Raw genomic sequence first — 9650 nt, 5'->3', positions numbered from 1 at the left:
AATTTAGTAAATTGCCAACTTGCATCATAATCACATTGAGAATCACTTTAATTACTAAATACAATAAATGTTGGTGCAAAGACACACTAGACTATATACTATGCACCTGATGCTATACCTATCACTTATATGTATATTTCCATACATGCATAAGATGTACACATACATGCATAAGGTTGATAATATTTTTGTTCTACTGACTCTGGGAAAAAAATACATGATTGCATTAATATTGGAATAAAGGAAAAAAGAAATGCCAGTATTCCTGTATTTTTCATCACATTTTTTGTTAACACTATCAGTATTATCACAAAAAGAGCGATGCAGTAGCCTGTGTTTCGTTTCATTTATGAAAACATGAAATTCTTTCATGTTAACTGCATGTTGAATAGAATGTAAAACAGAATCAATCAAGATTCATGTAACTCCTGTAGAGGCACAGTGTTTCATTAAACAATAATGCACCCGAGAAACACGTCTCTTATATGCTAATGATATGCTGCGAAACATAGCCCCTGGTGCAATGGTATAATACACAGTCTCTAGTGCATTTGTATTATACTATACTGCATACAGTACTTAAGTGGAACAGTGAGGATGCACATATTTATTGCATGAAGGAAAGTTCCCATGTGGTGTAAACGATTGCAAGTGAATAATGGATTCTTATCCTATCCAGCACCAGGTGAAAATTACAGTCTCAAGTGTTACTGCTCATTTCGACCCATTTTGCTATCGCATGATACAGTATTTTGACCTTGGAGATGGCAATCGGGGATAGCTTATTTGCTATAATGCATGTCAAGATCCCATAGGCATTGCATGGCTGAGTCTCGTACCAATCCAAAAGTGCAAGGCGTGTTGCAGCATCCAATGCATTTCTGCATTATTGAAAGGCCTTACGTCAGTCCGGAGGAACACTGTGTTAAAAACTCTATCCCGACTCCGATGAGATCTGCACACTGGAGCTTGGCTGCGCTGCTGTTAGTCCAAAAACAACAAAGTACTTTGGATAATAGCTCATATCCTGTATAAAGACCCATATTAAAGTATTCTTCATATTCCGCTCACCGATATCCCTGTATATATGAACAAAGAGACTAGTCTGGATATTACCTTGGAATCCAAGCTTAAGAAGACTGAAAAAAACAACAATAAGTTGCATAAGTTGTTGACACCCCTCAGTGTTACATATAATAATGGCTATCAGCAGGTATTTTCTCACAAAAACGAAGAGCTTATCAATGTTATTGTGATATTACCTTTAAATCCACCAACTCAAAACAATAATACTTGAGTTTCCTGAATATAGTGGTGATATTGGTTTCCACCTCAAGACTCTTAATGTTGGGTTGGTAGGGGGTTGGAGGTAGGAAGTTACAGTAGCCATACACAACTATGTTCCGAGTAATACTGCAATCTGTTGAACTAATATTTCTGGTGTTGCTGTTCTCCGTATCCGTGTGAGTCATCCCTGGCCTGGAAGAGACGAGGTCTGCTTTAAGCCGTTTTCAACTTGAAGAGATGGTGAGCAAATTAGCCACGCATGCCGGAGTACTGTATCAAAAATTCTTTCTTACTCCCTCCTTCCCTGTGATGCCGTTTGATCTCATCCTCTTATTCTCCACACCCTCCCTCCTCACCTCTCTCTCTCTCTTATTTTCTCTTTAGGTCTGAAAAATTTCTTGAATCCCGGGAGAAATTAATTGTACAGTTCAGAAGTGCTCAAATGGACTTTTATCATCCCAGGATCACATCTCAAAGGTGAATGCCAGACATCTGCATGCTGCTTTTGTTTGCTAATGGACATGTAATTCATTTTTAGGGTGAGCAGGAGACTAAAAATGTAATTGGGTCTCTTGTGTGCCCTTTAAAAGTACAAGAGAGCAGTGATGATGTTATTGCATTTTAACTACAGAAGTTGAGCATTTAAATGTTTTTATATAAATATTTTTTTATTACTTTGCATAATATAATCTAGATTTTATGAAATAAAAAAAGAGAGCAGCAGATCTACGCTGCAATTTCTTTAGAATTTCAAACAATTCTGTGTCCATAAAAAAAAATAACAATCACTTATTATTAATGTATTATTAACTATAAAAAGTATATAATTTATTAATCACTTATTATAGAAAGGGCTGAAAGGGCTCAATATGTAGAAGCACAATATTCAGTTTTGATTCTCAGTTATTCCGTTTACCATGAAACAGTAATACAAGCATTTTTGGAAATCAAACAATCTTAAGCAAGAAGAAATGCATTGTCTTGCATTTCACACAGTTGAAAACACTCAAGTAGAGCATTGTCTCTGCAGTCAGTCACATCAGATCCTGAGTCACCTGGATCTGCTCAAGTCTGGATTAGAGATGCACCGATTGCAATTTTCTTGGCCGATTCCGATTTCCGATTTTTTAAACGTCTGACCTGCCGATTCCGATTTTGGCCGATTCCGATTTTCTTTCTAAGAACTATAATTGACAGCATACAGCATATTTTTTTTAACTTTTCTTTAATGGAAAATTAAAATTCAATTGTATGTTCATAATAAAACATTGACTATTAATAACTTACATTTTCTCGAAAACTGCACCAGGTTACAGGACCTTCTCTCACTCTCACTCAAACAAATCTCAAAATATAAAAGTGCTCCAGGTTACTGGACAGAGCTTTTCTGTACAAATAAAATCCAACTGAAAATTAATTGCAGTATATCCTACTTTATCTAACATGTTTTACTTTCCCAAAAGAAAACAGGTGCAACAGATCTATATAACAACACACCTAATGTCATTTATTTACATCAAAAGGTTATCCATGGAGCCCAGCCCAATGTAATGGAGATTTAAAGAGTCATAGTGCCATCTTGTGGTGAAAAAAAATGACTTTTTGTTTTGACTCCGCTGAGATCGGGAGGTAGCTCGTTTCTCCCACACAGTAAGCAGGCTGACCAATATCATGCATGTGATAAACTGAAGCTTGAAAAGTAAAATCTATACAATTACATCATATCACCGTTTATTTCCATGCATATGCGCGAGCTTCTGTCGGCGGAGAGAGAGACCCACAGAGTATGGTGGTTTCGACACATCGGCCGACGCTTCCGGAGTTTTCCCGGGTGCACGGTGCCGGTCTGAGATTTCGGCGGGGGTCCCGACGCTAATGCATCACCGGGTGCCCGGCGAACGGGTTTTTTTCGGCAGGATCGGGAGGATCAATGCGTGGGCGGTGGAAAGGACAGCAGCGAGAGAGATGGGACGCGCTGGAACGGAGATCAGTATTTCCCGCTTCTCACACGCTTCTCGGTGTGATCGCCCCCATTACAGCGGAGTTTTTACCGCTGTCTTAAATTTGACCGGCACAGAATCGGATATATGAGACTGATCTGCCGGTCACCGGTCATGGCCGGTCAGCTGAAAACCGGCCGATTCCGGTCACCGGCCGATCGATCGGTGCATCTCTAGTCTGGATATTATGCTCCGTTCGCTAAGCAGTTGCAGTTGTGTTTTATTCCACAGTGAAATATTCACCAGCAAACATGACACCCTCTCTTACAAAACCATCAAAATAATTTATTGCAAAAAAATTAAAACAATTGATGGTACTTTCTTGCTTGACAAAATGCAAACTCTTTCACGTAGCCTACTGAATCTTCTATATTTAAGAGATACTGAATGATGAACTTCAGGCAATATTTTTTTTCTTTGTTTTTTTTTTTTCCTGAGGTGCAGATATAGTGTTTTTAGAAATAAATGTTCAACTGTTTCAACTGTATGCACTGAAATGCCTAAAATGCCTTGGGTTGCTCCAGCACCGGATCTTCTCTCACTCCTGCTGCTGTTACATTTGTTGTGCCGACCCTCCGCAGTCTCTGCTCCACCTGAACGAATTGTTTGGCACACACATATATCGCTGTTGTCTAAAAAAAACAACAACAACTTTGCAATGATAGGGATGTCTAAAGTGAGATTTATCAGGACTGAAGAAAAGAATACTTGATGCTCATATTTCAATATTTTACAATAGGTTTTAACAAGGACCCAAGGTCATGAATCTTTATCATCACCTCACCAATGCCTACGTGAACTTTCAATTAAATAAAAAAAAAAGCACAAACATTGCAGCGCCATTGCATCATTTTTCCAAGATAGGGGAGATGCCTTAATAACACACATAGAGAGAACATATGTTGTGATGAACACAAATGTGAATTGTCACCAACCACACACAAGGATGTGTTAAAAATAACAAATCCTCTAAGATTGTATGAATATACTATTTGTTATTATTCAGGCAGTATATGTAAAATGTGTACTGTATACCAATGCTGCTACAATGTTGGAAGTACAATGATATTAAATGCATTTGGTGCACTGTACATAGTGTACTGGCTATAGTACATTTTGCACTGTCTCTGCACAGAGGTACTGTTGTCCTTGTACTATGTGTGTTACTAAGTACTGTTGATGTGTGGTGATGTATCTGCAAGGTCTCAAAGACAAATTCTTGCACTACTGCATATATATGCAATACAGTATATATTGTATATATCATACATCAGATTCAGACTATAGGGTTTTACACACTTAGTTTGCCCGAATACTCACAAACCTGATGCAATGACCCGAATACACAGATAGTTTTCCATACATGACATGATTGCTGTCTGGGTGATGTGTTTCGATGGTGAGGCAGACTGTTATATTACCAACGCTATTCAAACAAAATCATTTTACTGTAATGTTTAATGATTATGATTCAAAACTATTCACTCAACTTGTCTGTGCAGTTATGTATATAAATATTAAAGATTCACCATGAACAAAATGAAGTATGAATCTCAAGCACAGTAAATCTGGTGTTACTCTGTGCTTATGTAGCAAACTGGCCACATATTAAAGAAAAGGGCAAGCATTCCATGTAAGTGCTTTCCATGGATTGTGGCATAAAATATAGAAATCTTATCTCAGTTTTCATTTTTCCGTCTAGCATATTGGCATAAGTTAATTTTGTGCCTCCTTCTTTTCTCCATCTGAATTTCATTGTGTCTACCTAATCAGCCAGAAGCAGAAATGATCTGCTAACATTTCATTTCTCCATGAATATTTGATTGTCAAAAATTGCCCTAAGGGAATGAACTGGGCCCAAGGTTCGGTTTTGATTTGCGATTAAACTATCAAGAAATCAATTTCATCTGCTTTGAATAATTCAGGGTTTAATGGAATGAGAAATGGCGAAAGGGGCATGGGTTATGAGATGGTTTGAAGTGGGGGGGGGGAGGTGCAGAGATGCCACTCAAAATGAAAGCAGAGGCCCGGCGATGTGGTGCAGAGCGGACAGGGAGCTGTTGTCATTTCACCTGTGCTGCTGGCGTGGCATGTCAATAAGGCGGCTGCGTCAGGGATTTGTTGATAGCAGCTAGTCCATTGAACATTTTTTTGGAGATTACTTACTCGGACAGAGTCTTACTGCGCTTCTGATTTACTGCCTTTTCTTTTGGGAAATGGAATAAATCACGGGGCAAAGCACCGAGGGAACTTTTTCTGTTAATTTTTTGCTGTAATTGCTCTCTGAAAAGCTTTCATGTTTCATGCAGACCACCAGCCGCTGATAACTTTTTTTTTTTACTCCGCCTAATGAGCCTATCTGTTGATATTTGCCGCAAGTTAATACACGGCGCTAATAAGGTTTGGAAAAACAAGAAAGACAGAAAGAAAGAAAGAAAGAAATGAAGAAAGGCAGAAAGAAAGACAGACAGACAGACAAAGAAAGAAAGGAAAGACAGACAGACAGACAGACAGAAAGGAAAAAACAAAAGAGAGACAGAGAGAGAAAGAAAGAAAGAAAGGAAATAATGAAAGACAGACAGAAAGAAAGGAAAGAAAGAAAGGAAAGAAAGAAAGACAGAAATAAATAAAGAAAGAAAGAAAGAAAGAAAGGAAAGAATGACAGACAGACAGAAAGAAAGAAAAAGAAAGAAAGAAAGAAAGAAAGAAAGAAAGAAAGAAAGAAAGAAAGAAAGAAAGAAAGAAAGAAAGAAAGAAAGAAAGAAAGAAAGAAAAAGAAAGAAAGAAAGGAATGAGTGACTCTGGACTGAAAAAAAAGTTCATTATAATGGCAAATTGTGCTTATCTCCTGGATGACCGGCGATCGACTTGTCATTGAAGGCTGACTTCCTGAGGCTCTGGACAAAATCAAGCCATAGACTTTCCATTCAAGTGCATCTTCGCCTGGAATAAAGACTAAAGACACAGCTGTTAAGAGGCCTGAAGGAAGCTCTCTGTAATTTGGACTATACCTGCTCTACATGAGGAAGGAGTGCAGTTTACTCAACTTCGGATGTAGTGAGGTGGAGTTCTAGAAAGGAAGACATTCTCACTGAGTTCGGTTACATTCACTATGTATATAATTAAGCATTCGGTGTAAGATTTGGTGCATGTAAACACATTATTTTTAAAGTAGCTCGGGGTGAAGAGGGAGACCACCCATCGACTCGAGGACCTGGTTTCAAGTCCTGGTGTTCGCAAGTATCTTTCCTGCTGAAGTGTCCTTGAGCAAGACGTTGAATCCCCCACCAGCTCCAGCAGTGCTGCTTTGTAACTGATCCTGACCTCTGACCTCCCTGGACTGGAGGCAAGCAAAAAGGGAATTTCTTTCTCCTTCAATAAAATATCACAAAAAGTAGTAGAAACCAAAATATCTGCTGTTGTCAGGAGAAAGCCTTGTGTCTCCAAACTGTCAACTTTTCAGGAACTGAGAAAAACAGCCTTGTTTTTAAGCCTGATGACGATGCATTTTTTAGTTTATTTAACTGGCTTTTGAAAAGGTTTCATACAACTTCCTCAACCCATAGAGGCATATATGCAATCCTCCAACTGAAGTTAAAACATCTGACAGCGATAACACCTTCTTAGCGTTCTGTATTATAAGTTTTGCTTGCATGGCAATATTTGGGAAATTCTGTCCGATCCTGTATATGAGGACATTAAGAATGGGATATCAAGTTGCAAAAAGCCTAAATGGCACATCCTGGATAGTAATAGTACATAAGACAGTTAAAAAAAAGGACTTTAACCGGGATAATGAACAATTAGTTGGAATACTGTATGCGCTCAGTATGCACCTTCACTTCCAACTCACTTTCTCTTCCCACTTTCCACCTTCTATTTTGGTCTGTGACAGCTACACTACCGTATATCACCTTTAGTTTATTTCTTCCCTCCCACTTCTTATCCACCTCTATTTCTGTCTCCAAAATTTCTGCCCCGGTTTGAAATAGTGCCACCTCCTCACCCTTAGTGATAAGGCAGCAATATGAATTTAAGTAGTCCATTTGGGGGTTTACTGTGGGTGGCTAACTAGCCGAGTGGCTCATTTAAATTCACAGTTTCCTAATATTTCATAACTCAACTTCTGACCTCTTGTCAACAGTTTCCTCAGTCTTGATTGCTGAGACTACAATGATTAAAACTGAGGAGAGAGAGCAAGCTTTTATAGATGCTGAGTATGAATACAAAATTAGTGATGCAGCTCAAGAACAGTTTGGGAAATAGGACTGACAAGGAGTGTTGACACATCATCAAACTGAGACTGATTGCTTGAATAATTGGTTTGTACCTAATTATATTAGAGTGCCCTCTTGGGTATGTGTATGATTATGTGTGTAGAGCTTTCTGTGTTCCTTTGCTGCCTGTGTATTGGGATGGGGAGGAGGGGAGGGCCAGGGGAGTTTGCTCCAAGGAAACCAACGTGTTTGGTTTCTGGGGTGGGGGGGGGGGGGGGGCTTCGATCAAATTCACAGAGCAATTCTCCAGAACCACAATTTAATTTTAAAAGTTTACAATCACGTTAGGGAGCGGCGGAGAAAGGGGGAAGCGCTGGAAGGGCAACCTGGTGTTTTTGTTCTGAGCCTCTGATAAGAAGGCAGCCTCTAAGTGAGGTAAATGAGAAATAGCGTCGGCACAGCTGTTGTTCCATTAAAGCCCCCTCTCCGAGGCTTTAGCGGGGGTCTGAGAGGAACAGATATGGGCGGTGTGCCAGCAGACCTCACTGCATCTGCTGCTGATTCCAACCTTTCATTTGGTGACAGAATCTCTCATCTGGTAGGGAGACGTGTGACTGTGACCCGCAAGCTATTCATCATCCACTTACAGGTCCGTATACATTTTTAAGATGATTCATTATGTCACGTGTGCATGCAGTTGGTGAGGCCGCAGCTTCACCATAGTTGAGTGCATTTCCAACAGGCCTATTTTTTGAACTGCTTATCAGGGCCAGTCCTTTGGTTGGCTAAAATTGCCCTAGCACACAGCAATGCTTTCAACAGCGGTGGTATATTCTTCAAAGTGTTGCTATGGAAACTTTAATACTGCCCATTGTATGTCATTGTCCGTATACCTGAGCAAGTTGCAGCTGGCAGGTACAGGAAGAAAAAAAAATCAAACCTGAGAGGTTTCTATAAGGCGCTGTATTCATTTCTTTGTTAGAATACAGCTGGATGTTTTGTTGTTTTCTAGCCTTTATATGGAAATGTTGATCCTCTATAGATGCAAACTCACCCAGGAAAATGGGCAGCATTGCATTGTTCAGGTGAGAGCTACAGCAGAGCTTGACCTGAATGGGAAGGATGATATGAATGGTGATGGGTTATGTCCTTTTTCCTTATAGCACTTGCAGTGTTGAATACGCTCTTTGTATAAAATGGAAAGTTTCTATTTTAGTCCTGTGTTCATACAGAACATCCTCCAGATCATTGTCAATTGCATAAAGATAGACAAAGACTTAAATCCATCTCTTACTCAGACTCCTAAACATCTTTGATGGACACATATTTTCCCCATTCACATTCATAGTGAGCCCCTATGACCATGAAAGTGTTCCTGTATGTAACAGGAACCTCTCTTCATGAGTAATTTCTTTGTGGGTCATTTGTGGGCCACTTATCTTGATTTTCACTCATGTCTGGATACAACATCGAGCTTAGTATGAAACATAATTGTAAAAATCATATCTGACTTTGCAGCCTGAACTCAACTCTTCTTCTTATCCTTAAGCCTATTTCAGAAAGTGATAACAAAAATGATTCTGCTGTTTTTCCCTATTTCTGGTTCACTTTCATTATTTCAATTTTGCTGCTTATTAAATCCAAAAAGCATAGCTCCATTGTGCCATGTAGACAAAAGAGTACACACAGCCCAAAACTGAGTTCAGTGTTTCTTGCCTTTCTTGTCTGCAATGATAATGTGTTTTCTATTGCTTTGGCATTGCCTTTGACAACACGGGAGCATTTTAGGCAAATATCCGTCCCTTTCATCTAAACCATCCTTGTTTTCAGCCTCAACAAGTCCGCATTCTGTATTTGCGGTCGCTTCCTTGTCTTGCATATGTCTCTTGTCCCATCAGACTTGGGCTCTTTACACCAAGGCAAGATCCATTTAGATAGATCTGGCAGAAATGAGTCAGGCTGGCCCCAAGGGTATCTTCTGCCATCATTCTTTCTTTTTTTTCCTATTGTCTCCAACTCTTGTTTGTGGAAAAATACACTGCTTACAAGAGCCAAAAGAAAACCTTAATAGAAACACAGTAACTATCTGTCCCCAAACAAATTATTTGATGTCACCTCAAAATCAAGCCTATCATGCTGTTTCCTA

The sequence above is a fragment of the Centroberyx affinis genome, unplaced genomic scaffold, assembly GCF_046629955.1.
Source record: "Centroberyx affinis isolate AG114_WGS23_722 - 3 ecotype Tasmania unplaced genomic scaffold, CSIRO-AGI_Caff_v1 ptg000774l_1, whole genome shotgun sequence".
Taxonomy (NCBI): domain Eukaryota; kingdom Metazoa; phylum Chordata; class Actinopteri; order Beryciformes; family Berycidae; genus Centroberyx; species Centroberyx affinis.
This window is presented reverse-complemented; position numbering follows the sequence as displayed.